Source organism: Octopus sinensis, linkage group LG18, assembly GCF_006345805.1.
Source record: "Octopus sinensis linkage group LG18, ASM634580v1, whole genome shotgun sequence".
Lineage (NCBI taxonomy): Eukaryota > Metazoa > Mollusca > Cephalopoda > Octopoda > Octopodidae > Octopus > Octopus sinensis.
The window spans coordinates 735,001-760,234 of NC_043014.1; the positions used below are offsets into that span (position 1 = coordinate 735,001).

The 25,234-nt window shown below is 41.2% G+C and overlaps 1 long non-coding RNA gene across 3 annotated transcripts in view; it reads left to right on the plus strand.

Moving 5' to 3' along the window:
- Positions 1-757: 757 nt before the first annotated feature.
- Positions 758-25,234, plus strand: part of LOC115221770 — a 29,072-nt gene continuing 4,595 nt past the window's right edge. The window contains exons 1-3 of one of the 3 annotated variants that reach the window (XR_005002727.1): positions 758-1,116; positions 3,763-3,768; positions 19,043-19,072. This is a non-coding gene — a long non-coding RNA (uncharacterized LOC115221770). Of the gene's footprint in view, positions 1,117-3,762; positions 3,769-17,423; positions 17,449-19,042; positions 19,073-25,234 lie in introns of those variants that run through there. The other 2 variants (XR_005002728.1, XR_003882646.2) reach the window with 2 other exon arrangements.

The following is a 25,234-nucleotide window of genomic DNA, read 5'->3' on the forward strand; positions in this document are numbered from 1 at the left end:
AAGGAAAACTCCTTGTACACAATGTGTTGAGTCAGTTGGTACCAGATCGGTGATGTCTAAGAAAGGGTTATACGTTAATTTAACCATTCTGAAAATTACAAATCAAATAAAACTAGTTTTCTAGAGTAACTTTCAATTTTCTTTATCAAAACCATATCAACCAACATCTTCCCTTTAAACTGTAAATCTGTAACCTTTTTAAACCAAAGATCTCTTCACTCCGACTATGGGAGATAGACTGGCATTTCCAAATATAGCTTTATTTCATATGGGTCACGGTTGGAACATCTTTGATCATAGGGTTTTACTTGATCAGGTTTGACCTGGGCTGTACAACGACAACAACAACAACAGCAAATAATATATCGATGTTATTTCACTTCTCTTCACATGGAAGATAAATAAATAAATAATTGATGTCATTCAGTTATTTTATTTTTATAGATTTTGAAATTTAGAAACGTTAAGATTTAAAAAAAAAATATTTCATTGATTGAATATGAAAATATGATGAGAGTGGGAGGAAGAGGAAACAGAGAGTGAGAGAGAGAAGGGTGTAAAGAGAACGAGAGAGAAATGTGTGTGAGAAACATATGAGATAAAGAGAGTAAGATGTGATAGCGAGGGAATAAGAAAAGATGCTATCTACAGAGAGAGAGAGAGAGAGAAGGGGAGGAGAGGGAGAAGTGATAAACGCTTTATTTCTCTTCCTCCTCCTCCTCCTCTGTCTCTGCGAATTTGAAATTTAAAATTGAGCGTCCGTCGCCGGTGACGTCACAATCGGCGCTCAGCGTCCATCGTTGAACCATTCTCCCGTTTGAAACTGGAGTGTCGAAACTTTTCTTTAAGTTGATTTCACTAAATTAAGACAAAAAATAAATATATATATATTTTATATCTATATATTTATATAGATATAGATATATATATATATTTATTTAGTTGTATAGGCATATATATATAGGTAAAAGCTGCTATAAACCAACTTTTGAGACAAATTCTGTTAAAGGAAAGTAAAATACACAAGAGAGAAAATGTCGAAGTCCATGTGTATCATGCGAGTATTTATTTTACTGGTCATGATGTGTGGTTTTATGAGCCAAGTCTCCTGTCAAGGTAAACACCAAACGATTTGATTTCTTGTAATTCTTTTTGTTTGCGCCCCACCCACTGCCTCTCTCTCTCTCTCTCTCTCTCTTTCTCTCTCTAATCTCTGTCTCAGCTGATTCAAATTTTGAAACCTGTGTGTGTGTGTGTATGTATATGAATATATATATATACATATACATATATATATATATATACATACATACACATAAAGCAGTTATCTCTCTCTCTCTCTCTTCTCTCTCTCTCTCTCTCTCTTTCTCTCTCTAATCTCTGTCTCAGCTGATTCAAATTTTGAAACCTGTGTGTGTGTGTATGTATATGAATATATATATATACATATACATATATATATATATATACATACATACACATAAAGCAGTTATCTCTCTCTCTCTCTCTCTCTCTCTCTCTCTCTCTCTCTGTCATTTTTCAGTTTTGACTTGCTTTTGAAAATTTCTTCCTCATTGATGTTCTCAGGAAAAGGGGAAAATAAAGACTTTGGAAAGTGGGGGTGGGGTAGAATTGTTTTTGTAATTGAAATTTTGAAAGTCCGCCAAATAAACTGAAATGAAGAAAATTTAATTTTTGAAAACTATTTATTTCTAAATGTTCACAAAAATGTAAATCTGAAAGAATTTTTGAATGTCAAAACAAGGCAAAATTGCGGAAATGTGAGAGAAAAAGGCTGAAAATGGGGAAAAAATGAAAAATTTATATTTTTGTAGTTTAGAGAGAATCATTAATTCCAAAGGAAAAATATTTTTTTTAAAAAGTCACAACTGAAAAATTCGAGAAAGGGCGGGGCTAGGGGAGTGAATAAGCCCCTCCCCCAAGAATCGTAATTGACGATGTTTTAAATAAATTACCGTTTGAGGCGCACCAGATACTTTCCGATTCAGTAGTATAGGAACATGATTATATATATATATATATATATATATATATATATATATATACACATAGGACTAGAGAGCTTGAGAGAGATGGGACAATTTGGTAGAAGCATTAAGATCGTTGGATGGAAGCGTTGTTTGCGAATTCATCCTTTTGAGGACGATAAAATAGCAGCCCTGGGATGCATTCTTCTGTTTATTTCTCTGGGGAGTAAAAGAAAATTCAACTGGTTTCAGACCTGGAGAAGGTTTAGGACTTGTGATTTAGAAATTGTGCATAAGAAATATCGGCCGAACTTTGAAGGTTTTGCGGGAATGAGTTTTTAGACTTGGGTCCTTGGGTGGGTGGGTCACTCACTTTGTACTACCACTTCTTGACTGTGGGGCAGTGTTTTAGCAACTGAGGGTGGTGGCCCATAAATGGATTATCAAAATATTCTCTTTATGCTTCGGACCATTTTCTCGAAACTTTTTCAAATTATTGTATTTGTGGTTCTTTGAATATTGTTAGTAATGGAAATGTGGTAGTGGTAGATGGGAGACAGTGTTATACATGAGATACTGTTATGAATGTAGGCCCGGGAATAAATGTAAATGAAAAGTGAGCTTTTCGGGAATGGCTTTACCATTCCATTGAATGTTTGAATTAAAAAAATGTCAGTTCATCTCTTCGTTAGACGCCACAACTGTGGCGTCTTCATTCAAAATATTTATTTTCCTCGTTTCAAATGGAACATTTCGGATTATTTTTTTATCTTAATGTTTTTACTGTTTCATTAATTTTATTTTTAAAATGATGAAAAGTTAACGAAATATCAAATTGGCGAATATTTTGACAGTCTTGTCTTTTAGCCACGAGTAATTCTGATGTTAATAAAACTGGAACAATGTCGGTGGGGGAGAAAGAAATGACAGATGTAATCAGTTAGGTACTAATGTCCACCAATATGCTGTTAGTTGAGAATAATACTCATAATAAACGATCGTGTGTGTGTGTGTGGGAGAGAGAGAGAGAGAGACAGAAACTGTTGAAATGTCTGGACGTTTTAGTCAGACAATGAATGACCACCCTCACTTATTTATTTTCAACAGTATTTACCACGCCTGTATTCTTCAATAATATTTTGACGAGGGAATTGGCTTCAATCACAGAATATGTAGACAGACATTTTTCACCGATAAAGGCTGAAAAACTTCTAGGTAGGTTTAGAACTATTAAAACAGTTTGATTAGAAAAAATGTTGAAAGGCAAATGTCCTCTCCCTAAAATCCCTTTGTTTTAATGTATTTATTTTTGTCTTAAGCAATTTAACGGTCAAGGAGGACATTAGTATCATTAGGATTACATCCGATTGACTTCAGCCGTGACCTGCTGCTAGCATGTGCCATGCTTTCGTCTGTTTAGTCAAACCTGGACCCGGTAGCACATTGAGAATGTGAGAAACGGGTGTACCAGCCGGGTGCTTGATAGTACACCTTTACAGGTGATTGCTGGGGCAACATGAAATTACTTGCCTTCCTCTATGACATGTTCAATCCAGAAACGGAACCTGCGACGCGAGCCGAGTTGCCCCTAACCACCCCCCTCCAGTTAACCATTATCGTTAGCTTAATTTCAGGCATTGTGCTTTTAGTAGAAATTATTATCGTTAGCTTAATTTAAGCCTATTAGATGTATTACAATTCTATGATATATATTTTTAATGTTTTATTTGATATCTTTGTGAATAATATATTTTTTTTATTCTTTTTCCTCCAGGAAATGGTAAGTATTGCTTCCTTATTCTTTTGTTTTAAACTTAATAAGAAAGACTGAAGATGATTTTTTTTTTGTTGGGATTTTTATATGAAGATGTATTTTGTATTTAGTCGCATAAATTATACGATCTGTGTTTGAATCCTACTAAAGTCGACTTTTGCATTTTCGAGGTCACGTCGATTTAATCCTGAAATCAACGTATATCTTTTCCTAGATTTGGAGCCTTGTTCACAGATTAAATGGCATTAAGTCCCCCAACTCTGCCCATCACTAATTAATGCTAAGTGTGCTCCATGTTTATGGACGACACTGGCTCTAATTTCCGGTTTATTTGTCTCCTCTATATTATTTCTTTCTTTTTAGGTTCGTTTTTCCTTACAAATTCCTGCAATTATCCAACAAAACTGTGTCTCTATTTAGTTAGTATTTAATGTATTGTGGAAACTTGTGTCTAATTGCTGGGGACGTTTAATGCAGCCACCAAATCTCATTTTCAAAAAGAGGAACCAGTGAAAAGAGCTCCACAGACTTTGGTGGTTTTCTGTGGACGAAATGGAAGAATTAAGTCTTTGAGACTTGGTCGCGTGTCCATTGACGAAAAAGGATTAATGGCGGTAGTTACTGAACAACCAAAGAGCGAAGAGTACCGGGCAGTTTGTACCCACATCAAAGTATTAATTACTGGGAAGTTTTGGTGTGTTTCTGAAACGGTAGTTTTTGTATTTCTAGTTCTGTATTGTGATTTCTCGTTTAGACTAAAGTCTAAGATGACAATATCTGAGGTGAACTTAGTTTAGAATGATAGTGAGTTGAGGTGGATTTGGTTGCTATTTCTAGTAGACATTGTAGTAATTTAGTGGCACCATTCTTGCCGTTAAAAAACTATTTTACGAAAACGCCTGCAATGGTTTTAGCAATTGGTGAGGGAGGGTCATTGCTGGACTGTTTCTAGCCTAGATGTGTTCAAAGATGGCCAACCTAAGAGTAAACAACACAACTGGTCAAAAGAACTGAAAGAGGAAGAATCTTCGAAATTTCGGTAAATTTTTATTTACATTCGTTTCATTTTGAATGTGAAATTTTAGTTTTAAAAAAGTGATTTCTGACGGTTTTGTTGGTTATTAATGTTGAAAATACATGAAAAAAAAAAAAAAAACCATAGGAAAAACAAATTTCACCTTCAAAGTGAAGCGAAAGACTTCCTGGAGACATTTTGTGATATTTATACAATTCTGTTGAATTTTGAATCACAGTTTCTAATTAACATAAATTTATAAAAATGATTGTAAAGTATTCTAATTTATTACTAATATTTTATAATTTTTTAATACTTGTCTAACTTAAGTTCTGGGTGTTTGTTTTCTAATGTTATTAACATCTTGAAATGTCAGCAACAAATCATCTCAAATTTTTGTGTGATGTAAGTAGGACCTTTGCGAAATATTGTTTTGTACTAAAGACATATAAAACTAGTGTCGTCTTAACTACAAACCAATTTATTCCAATATAGAACAGGAATCCTCCAAGCTACGGAAACTCTGCCAGATGTTTTAAGCATTTCAGCTGTGATTTGGGATTGGCTGGAGGCTTTCACTGTTTTTCGTATCTTTAATTGCTTTATCTACTAAACTACTGTTGATACAGATAGCAGCCTGTCCCTCAGATGAGTTTACATTAGGCAAGTTCTCCTTCTTCCATGCATTCTCTACATTTAGCAACCTTTCATAGAGGCTCTGCCATGCCTCCTTCTTTGCAGAATCACTAACTGCAAGTGAGCCATCATCCATCTGAACACACTTCTCTCCTACAACATCACAATTTTGTCTGACACATTGTCTTGCAACCCAAAACCTCTCAAGCCGCTGGTCCTCATGCCACAGAGCATTGGCAAAGTTGCTCCCTTCTGCTTCTCCCCTGGCTGAGTATACCTGTCTTCTAGCCTCCCGCCTAGCTACCTGATATAGTTCTCTGCTACCACCATTCTTCCAGGCCTGTTTCTTTACACTAATGGTCTTGTCTATAACATCACTTTAGGTTTGGTTTGGGACTTTGCACCAGCCACAGATTTAGTCTGTGGTACTTGGCAAACTGTCCTGTAGGAATTCCCAGTTGCCCTCTATGTTACAAGTCTGTAGTTCCTTCTCCTCCTCATTAAGTTTCTCAATTAGGGCATCCCTAAATCTCTGACCATTTAAAGGATCCTTGAGCTTCCAAATCCTTTCCAGAATGGTCTGCTTCTTGGACTCCTAGCCTGAAGTCTAAAGTTGCCTAATCTATGCTGGTGGATGGGTATATTCTTCACCAGGAAAGCTCTTTGAATTTATGAGCAACCATGAACATAACAGCTTTATTTAAATTCTGTTTTACTGCTTGAGATGGATTTCTCTGCTGCCATGGTTGGACTTCACTTCAAATGCACACAGCATAATGTATTACCTTTATTAACAATGGCTAGAAGAAAATCCATCAAATAAAATGGAAGACTGTTTCATCTAAAGGGGTGAAGTTATAAGGATGAAGTTGAATGTTGTTGGAGAAGATGACTCAGCCATATTGCCAGAGTATTATCGTTAATGTTTGCAGCAAACGAAAAGCAAAATGTCATCAAGTGCTTAAGTGTCTCCGTTTACTTGATGTGATTCTATGTTTAATATGGAATGGCTCCTGTGTGTAGTAGATTGTCTGACAGGACATGAAGATAAACATAATGACCATTGCAGAAGAAATGAATGGTCAGTTTTTGAAGCAAATCCTTTTCTGACTGAGGACTGGTTTGAAAGGCTTAAGAGGTGGCCTCTCCTTTTTACATCGTTATTCAATATACATTTTCCATGCTGGCATGGGTTGGACAGTATGGCAAGAGTTGGCTCAGGCTTACCATCTGCTTTAGCATGGTTTCTATGGTTGGGTGCCCTTCCTGATGCCAACTGCTTTAGAGAATTTACTAGGTGCTTTTTTGGTGGGCAGCAGCACCAATGGGTCACCAACTAGCTTTGAAGACAGGCATTTCGATTTGGAGGAGGGTGTAGTGTCGAGGGAGAAAGCTTTGTGCCAGTTGGTGAGAGGTTGAAAAGAATAACAGAAGAAGAGAGAGATAAGCATCTTGCTGTAAAAAAGATGATGTCCCAGTTAGAGATGAAGAAAGGAGAGAAAGAGACTTAGTGGAATAGGAGTGATTGTGGAATTGGGGGACGAAAGGGAGCCAGGTGTAATCTGTACCTATTCTGCTCTCAGGTGATTATGGTGGCCAAATAATATCAGAAATAGAGAAGAGATGAGTGTTAGGGAATGTGATGTGAGGGAAATGCTTGATGGAGGTGGGGGGGACTCTGTTCAGGAAAAGTGGTTTTAAGCAAACGGCACTTGATGTGACTCTCCTCATCCATATACATCACTTTGCCTGAGAACAAGCATTGCCTTCTCTTTGCACATTACTTCCTTTTCTACCTTTTTTTCTCAAACACTAGCATTTTGTCATTAACAAGGTACATCCGATGGAGGCCCCTAGCTTTATTCCTCTCTCTTCTTCACATGTCTTCTTCATATTCAGCCCACAACTCACTGCCAGGTAACATTCTCAAGCACAATACAATCTTCCTTCCACTCAGAGAGAGCTTTTGTCACCATCAGAGCTTTCTGCTTCTGCCCTTACAACATGAAAATGACTTGTGAAGCTGCCTGTGTAATGAGGACACATAACCTGCTGGTTAGTGTGCTGCACTCATGATTGCAAGATTGTGGGTTCAGTTTCCAGACCAGACCCTGTTGTGTTCTTGAGCAAAACACTCCATGTCGTGGTGCTCTGCAATCACTTCGGCATCTGATGTAGGACACAGCAAGCACCAGTACAGGTCATGTGAATTTGAGACCCTCTTGCAGACAACTGCGTTGATGAATGATAGGGACCTTCTCTTGGTGGCTGGTGACTTCAATGGACATGTTGGACAACATGCTGGGGGCTTCCATGGTGTACATGGAGGCTATGGTTTTGGTTCCCGCAATGAGGAGGGAACCAGACTGCTAGAGTTCTGTGATGCAAATGATTTTATGGTTTGCAATACCAACTTCAGAAAACCTGCCAGTCACCTAGTCACCTACCATTCTGGCAGACACACTAGCCAAATTGACTACATCCTCACCAGAAAAAGGGAAAGAGGGCTGTTTATAAATGCCAAAACCTTCTCAGACGAAGAATGTACCCCACAACATAGACTAATAGTTAGCAACTTCAGGATCAGGGCTAAATGGATGCCCAGAAGACAACCAGCATGGAGTAGAAGGGTCTGGAAGCTTAAAGATCCTGCAAATGGACAGAGATTTAGTGATGTATTACTCGAAGCCTTTGACGAAATAGAAGGGGATATAGTATCACATGTTGTGGAAGACAACTGGAGGTTTCTAAGGGACAACCTGCTGAGAGCCACTGACCAGATCTGTGGTTGGTGCAAAGTCCCCTCTCGACCCAAGGTAACGTGGTGGTGGAACAATGTGGTTGACAGGGCTATTAGAGAAAAGAAACAGGCTTGCAAGGACTGGAAGAACGGTGGTAGCAGGGAATTGTATCAGACTGCCAGAAGAGAAGATGGGAGACAGGTTTATTTAGCCAGAGGGGAAGCAAATAAGAAAAAATTTACCAATGTTCTGCGCCGTGAGGACCAAAGACTTGAGGTATTTCATGTTGCAAGACAGTGTGTGAGAGAGAGAATTGTGATGTAGGAGAGAAATGTGTCTGCATGGATGATGGTTCACTTGTACTAAACAAGGCTGCAAAGAGAGAGGTTTGGAGACACCACTGTGAAAGGTTGCTCAATAAAGAGAATGAATGGGAGAAAGAGAGTCTGCTGAATGTCGATCCAACAGAGGGACCAGCTATCCGAATTGACAGTACCTTGGTAGATAAAGCAATTAAAAGTATGAAGATGGAAAGCCCCCAGTCCATCAGGAATCACTGCAGAGATGCTCAAAATATCTGGCAGTGTTGGCTATAGCCTAGTCACCCATACAGTTAGCCAGATGATACACGGAGTCATACCCAATGACTGGTGTAGCTGCATGAGAAATACCTAGCCAAAGATAAACCTCTGTACCTGGCTTTCGTTGACATAGAGAAAGGGCCTTAGAGTCAACCTAGCTAAAACCAAAGTCCTAATAAGTAGCAAGGCAAACAAACCACAAATCCCTTCAGCTAGATAGCCCTGCTCAATCTATAGAAAAGGCATAGGTAGAAACTCCATAAGATGTACCCAGTGTAAGCTATGGACACATAAGAGGTGCAGCAATATCAAAGGAAGGCTAACTGGGAAGATAGTTTTTGTATGTGGCAGATGCTCAGGAGCAACAAACACTGAAAATGTGCAGAGAACAACTTCTGCCACATTCCAGGGAGAAAAACTAGAAGTAGTTGGTAGCTTCCGTTACCTAGGTGACCAAGTCAGTAGCGGGGGTGGGTGCTCTGAAAGTGTAGCTGCTAGAATAAGAATAGCCTGGGCTAAGTTCAGAGAGCTCCTACCTCTGCTGGTGACAAGAAAAATTTCATGCCTCACCTCTGCTGAAAAGCATTTCAGCTGTGACTATCCCATTTCTTCACAGATATATATATATATAGGGTTGCAGTAACCATTGTGTCTTTTCACTTGGCGCCCATGGTGTTTCTCACAAATTGGCTCCCATTTCATGCATGTTAGTTGTGCACATAGAGGCTTCTTCGTCAGCTCAACTTTTATTACCGAAAGAAAAATTTGAGCTCAGTGGGATTTGAATTTAGAATGCAAAATGAATAGTCTCTGACACTATACATTCTGCTATGTACTGTACAATATTGATTTCTAATACAAACACAGGGTTTATGAAATTGTGGGAGAACAGAGCCAGTTTCATGGATATCATTACGTAATGGTAACTTAATTTTATTGATCGACAAAGGCTGAAAGGTAAACTCGATCTCAGAGGAATCGGAAAATGAAGAAACTAACTCTTGTAAGATATGCAATTTGATGCACTTCTGGTCCTGTCGCCTCTCATCCAATAATAATGGGGACTTTAAATTTAGGCACGTGAATGCTATTTACTTTATCTTCTCTGATCCCCAAAGGAAGAAAGATTGCATTGATTTCGATCGGATTTGAGTTCATAATGAAGAGGCTTTCTGCAGTAAATCTAGCGAATCAATGATATACCTCTCTAAAGCCGTAGACAGAGTGAGAACCATCAACATAGTGTAGAGAAGCAGTAAATAATCCTTTTTTAGTATAGGCACAAGGCCTGCAATTTGATGAAGAGCTCGTCGATTGTATTGACCCCCAATGCTCAACTGGTACTTATTTCATCGATTCCGAAATAAAGGCAAAGTTGACCTTGGCAGCAGTTTGAGTTCAGAACATGAAGTCAAGCGAAATGCTGCTAACCATTTTGTCCAATGTGCTAAGGATTCTGCAAACCTGCCGCCTTAGCATCACTAAAAACGACCACACTATACACTCTAAATCAGCTGTTTCTTCTAGCTGGAACACACTATAAATTGGTAGTTTTTACTTAACTTCTAAAATAGTTGAAGCAGAATTTCGCTCTTCTCCTTTATCTTCCACAAAGTTTTACTGCATATGAAATTCTTTTATTACTCTTTCACCAACTTTCATCTTATTTTTTTCTCTCCCGTGATGTAAAAGGTAGACTGTATGATACATGTGTACAAACAGCCATGCTACATGGCAGTGAAACATGGGCCGTGACTGTTGAGGACATGCGTAAGCTTGCAAGGAACAAAGCCAGTATTCTCCGATGGATGTGTAATGTCAGTGTGCATGCTCGACAGAGTGTAAGTACCTTGAGAGAAAAGTTGGACCTAAGAAGCATCAGTTGTGGTGTGCAAGAGAGACGACTGTGCTGGTATGACCATGTGGCAAGAATGGATGTGGATAGCTGTGTGAAAAAGTGCCACACCCTAGTGGTTGAGGGAAACCTGTGGAAGAAATATACCCAGGAAGACCTGGGGTGAGGTGGTGAAGCATGACCATCAAACATTGGGCCTCACCGAGGCAATGACTAGTGACCGGGACCTCTGGAAATATGCTGTACTTCAGAAGTGCAAGTGAGACCATAACCTTGTGGCCTATGCCAGGGGTGTAACCAGTCCACTTGTGTGTGCCTTTCCTTCATTGGACACTAAACTCTGCTTGCGAAGACCTTTTGAGGCAAGTGAAATTGAAGTCGAAATCAAATTCGGTGACTGGCATCCGTTGCTAGTGGAGCGCTAAGAGTACCATACGAGTGAGATCGTTGCCAGAGCAACAAGCTGGCCTCTGTGCCAATGGCACGTTAAGCACACGAGCGAGGTCGTTGCCAGTGCCAGTACCACCAAACTGGCCATCGTGCTGGTGGCACGTAAAAGCACCCACTACACTCTCGGAGTGGTTGGCACTAGGAAGGGCATCCAGCTGTAGAAACTCTGCCAGATCAGATTTGAGTCTGGTTCGCCAGACCTCAGTCAAATCGTCCAACCCATGCTAGCATGGAAAACGGACGTTAAATGATGATGATGATGATATATATATATTATATCATCATTGTTTAATGTCCGTTTTCTATGCTAGCATGGGTTGGACAGTTCGACTGGGGTCTGGGAAGCCAGAAGGCTGCACCAGGCTCCAGTCTGATCTGGCAGTGTTTCTACAGCTGGAAGCCCTTCCTAACACCAACCACTCAATGAGTGTAGTGGGTGCTTTTTACGTGGCAACGACCATGATCGGTTGGTGCTTTTTACATGCTACCAGCACAGAAGCCACTCAAGGCCACGCTGGCATCAGCCACATTCGGATGGTGCTTTTTACGTGCCACCAGTACAGGTATCACAACTACAATTTTCATTTTAATGTTGATGTACTTGACTCAATAGGTCTCCTCAAGCACAGCAGGTCGCCCTACGATCCAAGGTACTTTTGAATGGGCCGGGGCTGATTATGTGAAACTGGTGTACGATACAGCCATGAACTCATTTTATTTGCCAGGTCTTCGCAGTCACAGCTTATCTCCAGAGGTCTCGTTCTTTCGTCATTGCCTCTGTGAGGCCCAATGTTTGACGGTCATGCTTCACCACCTCATCCCATGTCTTCCTGGGTCTGCCTCTACTCTAGATTCCGTCGACTGTTTGGGAGTGGCTCTTCTTCACACATCTCTCCTCATCCAACCGTAGTACAGAACCTTACCAGCACAGACGTCTCTCTTGCATGCCACATCCTATGCTTATTATGTCCAGCATTTCTCTCAGGGCACTTACACTCTGTCGTGTGTGCACACTGACATTACACCTCCAGCGGATCATTCTAGCTTCATTTCTTTCACGCCCATGCATGTCCTCTACAGTCACAGCCCATGTTTCACTGCTGTGAAGCATGGCAGTTCGCACACATGCATCGTACAACCTACCTTTCACTCTGAGCGAGAGACCCTTTGTCACCAGTAGGAGTAGAAGCTTTCTGAACTTTTCCCAGGCTATTCTTATTCTAGTGGTAACACTCTCTGAGCATCCACCCCACAACTAATTTGGTCACCTAGGTAGCGGATGCTATCAGCTACTTCTAGTTTCTTCCCCTGGAGTCTGATGGAATCTGTTTTCTGAGCATCTGCATGTATGGCCATCAATCCCTTATCTTCAATCCATAATGTATCTAGGACTACACTATCGAACGAGTCTTTCCTTTCTCTAGTTTCTTTTTCTTTAAAGTAAAAGACGGTTGAGCATCATTTGAAGGAGATTTGGTTGCTATTTTTAGCAGATCTAGCTTACTATTACTGCATTAGTAGGCACTGCACTTTGCAGTCGCTCTATTCTGCGCTATTTTTTTTCGGTCACTAGTCTTGATGGAAATGATATTCGTTATAACAATGATTTAATTGTCACAACTTACACCAAAGTTTAGGGGACATAGCATAAGTCTATTGCATTCTTGGGTTTGACTGTCTATGAGTTGGTCAGTCGGGCCATAGACTAAGCCAACCAACTTACTGAACATTCATGGGATATCGACCTGTGTGAAAATACCCCCATCATGACCGTGTCGTTTTTGCTCTGCTGGCCATTCCATCTCGCAGCACCTCACTGTCTTTGGCCTTGGTACTAGAACTTCTCTCTTCAAACGCAAACCTCGTTTGAACTGAACAACCTCCTCCCTCCCAGAACATCTTCCACACAACTTTTGAAAGAAATTCTTTTAACCTTAATTTTTTAATTTTTTAATTTTTTTATTTTTTAAAACAAATTATTCTTAATTTCAATTCATCTTCCATACACACAGCTTGCATCCCTCGCATGTTACACACACACTCGCATTTCCTGGCATGTACAAAAGACCTCTTCACACTCTAATACACGTATGCACATGTGCACACCCGTCCTCCTTCACTCATATCCAGGCACACACACAAGCACACCGATGCACTAACACTCGTCACCTCACCTCTCACACCCACACACACACACCACACACACACTTGCATACATGCACTCCCACATGTACACTCAGCAACATGTAATCTCTCCATTAACCAACCTGTAATTCTGCTGCACCTCTTGTGGGTGTCTATAGTTTTGCACTGGGTGTAATGAATGGGATTCCTTGCAGCTCCTCTATACAAGCTTGTATAACTCCCAAAAGCCACTTGTCTACCAACTTCGATGGAGACCACCAAATAACAGAGTGAGGGTCTCTATCAAAAGCCTTCTCCAGGCTGACTGAAGTGCAATAGTCAACTTTTGGCCAAATGCTTCTGTAGCTGTTTCACTAAGGGCATCTGTGCTACTCTCCCCAGACACAAAACCAAATTACTTCTCATCTTGTTCGATTCTATTCCTAATCAATTGGGACACAACTCTCTGACCTGCTCGAGTAGTTTGATACTTCTGGAGTTGTTTTGAACCCTTCCAGCAGCTAACTATAAAACTTCTGCTACAGTCATCCTGGCTAACCCAGCTACACAAGTGACCAGGCCGTACACTATGCCACCAAATATTTTGAGCATCTCAGTAATAATTCCTGATGGTCCTTAGACTTTCCTTGTCTTCATATCCGTAATTGCCTTATATATACATGCCTATTTATATATACACACACCTACATACATACATACATACGAACACAAAAACTATAAATCTTTGCCAAGCTGTGATTATGATAACCACACTATTCTGTCTGTGAGGGTCTATGGTACCTGTATTCTAGTCAAGTTATATAGCTTTGATTTCTTTCAAATTGCAGGCTCTGTTGTAAGTACCAAGAATCACCACTCATGTTTGTTTACATATGTTTATATACAAAGTTTGTGTATTTTGTGTTCAGGCACAATTTAAATGGCATGTGTGTGTGTATATATCAGCCATCATTTTGAATCCGGGTTTTGTCCCCGTTAACGGGGGTGGCCAGATCTACCTCAATGCCATAGCAACTGCCCTCACACCATCTTGCCTGGTTTTGGGCATCCTCCCTTCTCAAGCCAGCCTTCCTAATCTCCATTTGTCCCCTCCACATTTTGTTCAGTTTACCTCGCTTTCGCTGTCCATTTACCTCAAATTCTAGCATCCTCTTCAGAACATGCTCCTCATCCCTCCTCAACACATGCCCATACCACCACATTCCACCAATCCCTCCAAACCCAGCATCCTCATCAAGTCCTCGGTCCTCCTCTTATCAAACAGCCTCATGCCACATATTTTTCTTACCATTGCTCTCTCGGTCCTTCTCAAAATTGTCATCTTTCTCTCCCTCAAACACCGTGTCTCACTCCCATAAAGCATTGCACCTCTCACTCACCAGAACAAGGTCTTCTGCATACAGTATCTCCATCATCAATCCCTCTCTTGCGCTCTCCATCACCACATCAACCACTGTTGCAAACAACAATGGTGACAACACAGATCCCTGATGCACACCAACTTTCACTGTAAACTCCTCCGACAACTCTATTCCAATTCTCACTCTTGTCTTTACCCCTTCATACAAACTCATCACTGCCCCCACTATCACCTCCATTACACTTCTCTTCTTCAATGCCCACTCAGTCCCCTTCTTGGAACCTATCAAATGCCTTCTCCACATCAACAACGAAGCACATGTACAACTCCTTCCCCTTATCTCAGTATTCCTCCTGCAATTTCCTTATAAGGAACCCTGCATCTATTGTCCCCCTTCCTGGCATAAAACCAAATTGCATCTCGTCCACATCCACCCCTTTCCAAATTCTCCTCTCCAACACCCTTTCCACTATCTTCATTGCCTGCTCCAATAACTTCACTCTCCCATACACCCCACAACTCTGCATCCTCCTTTCCCTTGAAGATCAGTACCATCACACTCAGTACCCAGTCCCCTGGCATTCCTCTTCCACCCAGCACACCCTGCCAGAACTCCATCATCACAACAATCCCTATCTCTCCCCTTGCAGTTATCATTTCCACACTTACTTTCCCGTTTTCATTTCCTTCATTGCCTCCACTACTTCTTCCCGACTAACCCTCTCCACTGGCCCCTTCACCACAACAGCTTCCACCCTCTGATCCCATTCATAATTCCCTCCATATTCTCCTTCCAAACTCTTCCCTGTCCTTCTCGCTAAAATTCAACCTTCCATCACTCCCCCTCATGCATCTTCCTCCCTCATTTTCATTGATTTAATAAACCTAAACACCCTTTCTGGCTTCTCATCCACCCCACTCAGCCTCTCCACTCACAGATCTCGCAACCACCCTCTTTGCACGATTCTCCATCTTATTGTACCTGGCTTTCACTTGCTCCCTCCTATTATTACATAAAGCTTTGTGTGCCTCCTTCTTCCTTGCTATCGCATCCTTGTTTCAACACCACATATCACCTCAATCTCTCCTACCCTTCACCCTTCCACACACTTCGTCCCATGCCTTTAGCACCCCTTCTTTAAAAGACTTCCACAAATCCAGTGCATCAATGCTCACCAACTCCCCAAGTCTCTCCTCAAGCCTTGCTCTTGTTTCTTCTTCCTCCAGTTTCCACACCTTCTCCTCTCAACCGTTCCCTTTCTCACACACTTTTTGACTTCCCTCTTATCCAAGTCAGCAACCACCAACCTGTGCTGCAACTCACCTGGTTTTGTCTTCACATCTCTCAGATATTTTCTGTTTTTCCTGCCAACCAACACGAAATCAATCTCTGTCTCATTCCCTCCTGCACTGAAAGTCACCTGCCTTTTCTCTGTTTTCCTAAACCACTCACAACTCTTTCTCATCACAAAACACTAACAACATCCTTCCCTCTACATTTCTCTCCCCAATTCTGTTTCCTCCATGCATACCCTCAAAGCCCTGGATCTCCCAACATCTCCATTAAAGTCACCCATGCCCAAAACCAATTCATCTCCCTTACCTAAGTCCCACTCATTCACCATTTCATCAAAGAACCACTCCTTCTCAGTGATCCCTCTTCCACTTTGCGGACCCACAAATCACCCTCACCACTACTGTCATCCCTGTCACTCTTCCTCCTGACCTCCACCTCCTTCTCACAGACTTCTTCCTTCACCAAAAGTCCCACACCTCCTGTTCCCTTGCAATTTTCTGACTACCACAACTCGTACCTTCTTCCCTTGACCCCCACAAACCGTGCACCCTGGCTTTTCCACCTAATTTTCTGCACACATCCACCCTCCTCTTCCTCAATTCCCCTTCCACGCAAACTGTCCACATTCCAACTTCCCAACCTCACCCCAGGCCGTTGGCCATCATAAGGCAACCCAGAATGTAGGTTTGCAGCCTCACCCCAGCCTTTGGGCTGGCTGGTACCCATCCTCTTTTGCTATCATGAGGCTTTTTTGTAGCTGCATTTTCTATGGGGAGCATGCCCTTGTTTACTCCCAACCTCAGTTTCTAGACAAGAGTGGTCCCGAGACCAAGGCTTCTACCACGATTTTTAAGAAATGTGGTGGAAAACTAGAAGCTCACGAAGGCAAGGATGCTACTCCCTGAGACCCCCACGTATATATTTATATATTACATATACCCCCTCACTGCTTCTCTATGCTACACTGCCTTTCCCACTTCTCCACCTGCACACACACACTGTCTGACCATTTCACCTGCAAGTGACACTGCTCCCTCCTTAATTTGAAAACTGCTAAGCTTATCAAATGAGAGGAGAAGGAATTTTCTATCAGAAGAAGACAGATCAAGTTGGCCATGACCGGACACAACCAGAAGAAGGGAATTTTTATCTTGAAATATCAGAATACTGACAGCATCATGTTTTGTTGTTTTACTCTTCACTCACATTGCCATAAGTTTTTTTTTTTTAAACTCAACATGTATGTGTGTGTATATATATATACACACATATATATATATATGTATACATATACATATATATATATATATATAAATGATAAATGCTTAAATAGCAACCTTTTTGCATATTTATTTTTATACTTTTATTTTTTGCAACCTAGAAACTGCTGATGCTGGTGGTGGAGGTGGAGGTGAAGGTGGTGGTGAAGGTGGTGGTGGTGGTGGTGGTGCCGTCGACACTACTGGTGCTGCTCCTGGAGGCGGTAATGGTGGTGGTGGTGGCGGTGGTGGTGGTGGTGGTGGTGGTGGTGGTGATGGTGGCGGCGGTGGCGATGAACCGGGTTCTCCAGATTCAGATATGCCTGCTGACCATGCTGGTGGTGTTGGTAAGTACTTGGAAGTCTTTGGGTTGACTGAAGGAGTGTCGTGTGTCAGATTGGTGCCACAGATAGAAATCAAATAGTCGGCTTAATAATGGATGAGAGCTATTTTACTTGTCAGTGGAGTTTGGCAGAAGAGATGGAGAGAGAGAGATTAGAGCTGTTGAAATTGAGATGCAATAGACTTCATACTGGCATGTCAGTTGAATCTGTAATTATTAATCTGTCTCTGTAAGTTTAGGTTGGGGTGGGAAGAGTTGTGAGAAGCTGTGTTGAAAGACCATAGGATGACTGATGAGGACAAGTGTTTCTGCTGCAAATCAGAGAATCCCAGTTGGTGGGGATCGAGAGTATGATGCTTCAGGTTGTCAGATGAGGAAGACAGTGGAGAGCAAGAGAATGAAGAGGATCAGAATGGGAGGTTTCACGTAAGAAATAGGAAATGTTTCAAATAGAAACAAGTGTGGTCATAGAATAATGTCTGGGAGAGACGCTGAGGTTGAGAAATGAAATTGGTTGAATGGAATCAGCAAAGCGGTAGGATTGATGATGGTTAGTCAAGCAGCAGATGTGGTGATCAGACTAATTGTATTAGATTGGTAGTAAGTAGGGATTGTGGCAAAGAATGGCTATATATATATATATAGCATGTCAAATGGTTGCTTGCTTCACAATCACAAGGTCACATGTTCAATCCCTCTCAGTGATATCTTGGGCCAAGCTTTTTTATTTTTACTATTGTGTTCAGTCAAACCATATTTTAGGAGTGAAATTAGTAAGATGGAAGCTGTTTTAGATGGATTTCAAAGGTAAAGGGTGTCTTTGGAATTACCAGAAGAATCCGGCCAATTGAACAACTGAATCCTCGAAAGAAATCCATTGAGTATAATGTCAATGACTGGTGGAGCTACAGCATGGTTCTGTGGATGGGAGGGTGAAAACAGGGACCATAGTTCTAAAGAAACAGCTGCAAGAGAAGCTTCTCAGGTCTGGACAAAGTATTTGACTGCAGTTGGATTGGTAGGGAATAAATTGAAGAGAAATGGGTCATGGGGGCAAGGGTGGGGAGGGGGGCTGGCAACAGATTTAGGGTACAAACAAGTCTCCACTAAGGATCTACTTCCAGCCCTTTTAAAATCTTGGCTAATATGGTATGTATGTAGTAGTTGGTGGTGGTGACAGGAAGATTCCTGCCTTTATAGCATTTCTTCAGGTTTCGTTTGAACCAGAAGAGATTTTCTATTGGGAAGTGCTGCAGCTGGTCTTGATTTATCTCTTAACGAGGGAAGGTCATTTGATCAACTATTGCATGGGTGGGTGGGTGGGGTTGTAAATGTTGCAACTGCTTCACTATCAATTAGATGCTAATCACTGCAGAAGTGAAGAGTGTCAACCCAACACAGTTTGGGCTGACTGAAACAATCTGTGGGTGTAGCTATTAGCTTGGGGTCTGTGGTCAGATGTTCCCTCTTCCTCTCTATGTAGCAGTCTGTGTGTGTGTGTGTGTAGTATCTGCGTATGTCTGTCAGTGTTTGTATGTTAACGTATTCTTAGAGATTTGTAATGATATAAAAATAAACGCAAACTTGTCTTATTGCAGAGGCAACAACTCTTGGCGGAGACGATTCCAGTAAGTTGTCTTTTTGTCTAAAATATTTCGAGAGAGAGAGAGAGAGAGAGAGAGTAATGTATGGGAGTGTGTGGTGTGCCAACAGATTCAATAAGAATCTAGCAATTGTCAGTGACATCAGGTCCCGTAAATACACAGAGCAATATTTCTTGAAGCATAAGGATCAACAAATACCTATTTATGACTATAACTTTTATCAGTGAATATTATGAGGTCCCTTTATTCAACACATCCAGTGTTGGTGCCTCAAGAAAACAAAACCAGTAGACTCTGTAAAAATGGATGGTAATAAGGGTATCCAAGCCAAATAGCATCAGCTGATTGGGAGCAGTTACTCATCCAACCCATGCCAGCATGGAAAGCATCCATAAAATTTATAGATTTGTGAAAACAAGGTGTGAAATATGTCAACTGATGGAAAATTTTCTTTGCTGCTCAACTGGTACAACTCTCAAGAACTGTAGTTTCTTGTCCATAAATCTATTCTGATTTATTCAAAATTACATTTTTATGCAGTTATAAATTATTTTTTTACTGAGGCTTGTGCTGGCATTAGGAAGGGCATCCAGCCATAGAAACCCTGCCAAATTAGAGTGGAATCTGGTGCAGCCACTACCACCCACCAGCCCTGGTCAAACTGACCAACCCACATGGACAATGGATGTTAAATGAGGACGATGGTGATGACATAGCCAAATATATATATACAGATAAAATATGTGTGACCCCACATTACTACAGGTTCAGTCCTCCAGTTTGGCACTTTGGACAAGTGCCCCTAACTATATTCCCAGGCTGACCAAAGTGCATTTGGTAAATAGACACTAAATGAAGCCCATTTTATATATATATATATATACATATATATACACACACATATACATATATATATACATACATATATACATACATATATATATATATATATATACATACATAAATATATATATACACACATATATATATATATGTATTATTTATTTATATATTTTATCTAGTTTCAACTCACGAGCTGTGGCCATGCTGGGGCACCACCATTTGGTGTTGCTACATAATTTTACTTCACGAATGCTTTTTAGCAACTGTCATTTGCTGTATGAGAGAGTTCGATGCAGCTGCCCTCATCTGCACCTCCTGCCGTGAAGTTGGTTCATCCGGGACACCTGACAGGAAGAGATCCAGTCCTACTTTAAAGACATCCACATCCACCCCATGCAGGTCCCTCAGGTTCTTCGGGAGGATATTGAAGAGCTGTGGGCCTCTGAAGCCCAGGCTATCACAGTATCTTGTCCTACATCTTGATGGCAAATTTGGAGTCCTTGGCACCACGTAGTGGCGCCCAGTTCTGGCATTTGTGTAACTCTCGATGCCAAAGTTTGGGACAAGTCCTTCCAGGATCTTCCAGATGTATATTATGGCATATCTTTCTCGCCTTCGCTCCAAGGAATAGAGTTTTAATCTCTTGAGTCTTTCCCAGTAGCTTATATGCTGCGCAGAGGCTATCTTCTTCGTGTAGCTTCGTTGGATCGCCTCAAGTTCTGTGATTAACTTGATACTGGATGGTGACCATAGCTGAGAGCAATAGTCAAAGTGGCTTAGGACAAATGTCCTCCAGAGGACCATCATGGTTTCTTGGTCTCTTGTTCTAAGAATCCATCCGGCCAGCCGTCTACATTTCATTGCCAATTTAGCAACATGTACACGAAAGGTTGCGTCATCACTCATGTAAATATCCAGGTCACGCACTGATTGTGCCTCTGGGATTGCAATCCCTCCAGGTCCAGTGTATTCATTGAGTATTGCATTTAGTTTTGCATGCTGATAGCGTAAAGCTTGAAACTTTTCAGTATTGAACTGCATGCTATTCTTTTCAGCCCACTTGTATATTTTGTCCAGCTCACATTGCAGGCGTTTAGTGTCTTCAGGGTTCTGTACTGCCTGTGAAACTTTTGTATCATCTGCATAACTTGTGATCGTGGCTGAGGGCATGTCTGAGAGGGCCATTATGAACAGTAGTGGTCCCAAAACAGTGCCCTGCGGAACACCGCTCACTATTTGCATGTTAATGGAAGTGGCCCCATTGGCTACTACCACCTGACTTCTATCCTTCAGAAAGTCATGAAGCCATTCTCCCAATTTTCCAACTATGCCAAGATCACGCAGTTTGTGACATATCATTCCATGATCGACTTTATCAAAGGCCTTTGCAAAGTTGAGATATATCACTTCCACATTTGAGTGGTTGAGCAGTCGTTTCAGCACCCAGTCATAGTGTTGTAGGAGCTGAGTTAAGCAGCTTCTTCCTGGTCGGAAACCATGATGGGTGTCAGGCAGCAAGTCATTTTCTTCAAGGAAGGTGATTAGTTTCCTTCTATTCGTTCCACGACCTTGCTGATGTGTGAGGTCAGAGAGATAGGTCTGTAGTTCTTGGTCTTCGCTCTGCTACCTCCTTTATGAATAGGGCATATTTTACCATCCTTCAGTTTTCTTGGAAGTTTGCCAGCTGCAAGGAAGCTCTGAAAGAGAGACTGCAGTGGTCTTGCTAGGACTCTCTTACATACTTTTAGAAGGATTGCCGGGAATCCATCGGGGCCAGTAGCTGAGTTTGTTTTCATTTCATCTATAGCCTTTATTACATCGTCTTCCTTTATATTGATGTAATCAATCATCGCTGCCTCTGATTTTATATCTGCAGTGGTAAAGAAGTCAGTTGGATTGCTGATTTGGAAATGCCCAAGGGGTGGAGTGAAAACACTCTTGAATTGCTCATTTAGTATTTCACTTACCCTCATTGGATTTCCTGTGAGTGTGCCATCCTTTTCAAGGAGTGGCCCTATCCTACAGTGCACCGTAGCTGTTTCTTTGGCATACCTGTAGAAAGCTCTGGGGTTAGATTTTATGTTGTCTATAGCCCAGGCTTCTTTGTCTGCTCTTTCCTTTTCATGGGAGAGTTGCAGACATTTTTTGATTTCCAACAGTTTTATTTTTAGGCGGAACTTTTCACTGCTTTCAATCTGTTTGTTTAGGCGATTTGAAACTTTTGTACGCCATCTCATTAGAATTTTCCTCTCTCTGGGGATTTCGTTCTTGTGTACAGTGGCCTTTCTCTCTGGGACACATTAGTAGCATATGGCTTGCATTACAGACATGAATTGTTGAAGTTTCATGTCGATGTCTGGTGAGGAGAGACATTCAGGCCAGTTTTGTTTGAGGATCTCTTTCTCAATTTGTTTCCAGTTTGCCTTATGGAAGTTCAAGCTGGAAAGATTCTGAGAGTTTCTTGTAGGCTGCATGTCCATGCTTTCCTTTGGCCCGTACATGGTCAGCTCTACCATGTTGTGATCCGAGAGTAGTGTTGGTGTCACTTTCACATTATGGATGAGATCCATATTATTTGTGAAGCAGAGATCCAGTATGTTACCTGCCCTGGTTGGTTGGAGTATTACTTGCTCCATGTACTGGGTGTTGATGAGGTTCAGGAGGGACCTCGCCTGTCCCCGTTCACATCGTGTCATTCCTGGGAGAGAAAGGCCCTCGGGCCATCTGACGTTGGGTAGATTGAAGTCTCCCATAAGAAGTACACTTATGTGTTGTTCTAATGTGACTAGAACTTCTATTTTTATAAGGCAGTCTTCAAACTTGCCTACATGATTTGGGACATCTGGAGGGCGATATGTAGCACACACAACTACACCAAGTTGCTTTATATGTACAATTAGTGTGTCACACACCGAGTTTGAGTATGACAAAAGGACCTGGAGTGTGAGGTCCTCGCAGATGTACATAGCAACTCCACCATGACTCCTTTCTCTTCTGTCGGTCCGTAATACAACATACTGTGGTATGTGTAATTCCGCATCTGCTATGTCCGGTTTCAGGTGTGTTTCCGTAAGTGCTATGCATAAGGCTTGATTGCATGCAACAAAGTCTCTCAAGAACGGGATTTTTGTCCTGTTACTGAGTGTTAGCAGTCCTCTGATGTTCAGTAGGAGCATCGAGGTGATGTATGTGTTGTTGCCGGTGGTGTCCACCTTGAGTCTATTTGCTGTGGTGGTCTTGTGTATACATATACATATATATACACATACAACTAAAAATAAGGGTGTCTGAGAGACACCACCATGCCGAAATAGCAGTCAAATCCTTGACTCTAAAAACCACGTTAAATGTTCATATTGCACCATGATATAAGACGGAGGAACAAAATAGACGAGCAAAAAGATAATTACTGAATAATTCAACATCCTGGATTTCTAGCTTTGCTTTAGTTGTAAAAAAATTATTACCTTTGTTGGTATTTCTCCCATGCTGGCCACTTGATAATATCGATATTTAAATATCGATATTATCCTTATTTATAAATATATATACATATATAAATATACACATATATCATCATCATCATCATCGTTTAACGTCCGTTCTCCATGCTAGCATGGGTTGGACGGTTCGACCGGGGATCTGGGAAACCAGAAGGCTGCACCATGCTCCAGTCTTATCTGGCAGTGTTTCTACAGATGGATGCCCTTCCTAACGCCAACCACTCCGTGAGTGTAGTGGGTGCTTTTTATGTGCCACCTGCACAGGTGCCAGGTGAGGCTGGCAATGGCCACGGTCGGATTGGTGTATTTTATGTGCCACCGGCACGGAAGCCAGTCGAGGCGGTGCTGGCATCGGCCACGAGTCGGATAGTGCTTTTTACGTACCACCAGACCAGGGATCCTGGCTGGTTCAATTCGATTTCGCTTGCCCCAACATGTCTTCACAAGCAAAGGGGGTTGGCATGGGTGCCTGTCGTATATATATATATATATATATACATATGTATATATACACACGTAAAAAGCACCCACTACACTCACGGAGTGGTTGGCGTTAGGAAGGGCATCCAGCTGTAGAACATTGCCAGACAAGACTGGAGCCTGGTGCAGCCTTCTGGCTTCCCAGAACCCCGGTCGAACCGTCCAACCCATGCTAGCATGGAGAACGGACGTTAAACGATGATGATGATGATGATGATGACACACACACATATATATATATACACACATATATATATATATACATATATATATACACACACACACACATATATACATATATATATACACACACACACACATATATACATATACACATATATAAATATATACATACACATATATATATATGGTGAACTGGCACAAGCATTAGTATGCTGGGCAAGATGCTTATTGGCATTCTGCCTGTCTTTATGTTCTGAGTTCAAATTCCACCAAGGTTAGCATTGCCTTTCATCCTTTTGGGGTCAATAAAACAAGTACCAGCTGAACACTGGGTTGGATGTAATTGCCTTCGCCCTCCCCACAACTTGCTGGCTCTGGGCCAAAGTTTGAAAGTCAATCAATACACTCTGTATATTCAATTTTCTATTTACAATAAACTGGCAAGCTTATATTATTATAGCTGATGTTTGCAAGCAATCTTTCAGGCCCAAATATTCAACGTGGATGATCTTTGAAATGTGTGTGTCTGATATGACATCACCTGATGGTTGTAAATGAATGACCCTGACATAAACAGTGTCATTTATTTCCAATATTCTACAATGGGGAAATATTACCTTTCTTGGAAACAGGTTGATTGCAGGAAAGGGATCTGCCTCAGTAAATTCCATTTGACCCCACATTGAAAAGTAGATGTTAAAATGATATCACACACACACACACACACACATATATACATATATATATACACACACACACACATATATACATATACACATATATAAATATATACATACACATATATATATATGGTGAACTGGCACAAGCATTAGTATGCTGGGCAAGATGCTTATTGGCATTCTGCCTGTCTTTATGTTCTGAGTTCAAATTCCACCAAGGTTAGCATTGCCTTTCATCCTTTTGGGGTCAATAAAACAAGTACCAGCTGAACACTGGGTTGGATGTAATTGCCTTCGCCCTCCCCACAACTTGCTGGCTCTGGGCCAAAGTTTGAAAGTCAATCAATACACTCTGTATATTCAATTTTCTATTTACAATAAACTGGCAAGCTTATATTATTATAGCTGATGTTTGCAAGCAATCTTTCAGGCCCAAATATTCAACGTGGATGATCTTTGAAATGTGTGTGTCTGATATGACATCACCTGATGGTTGT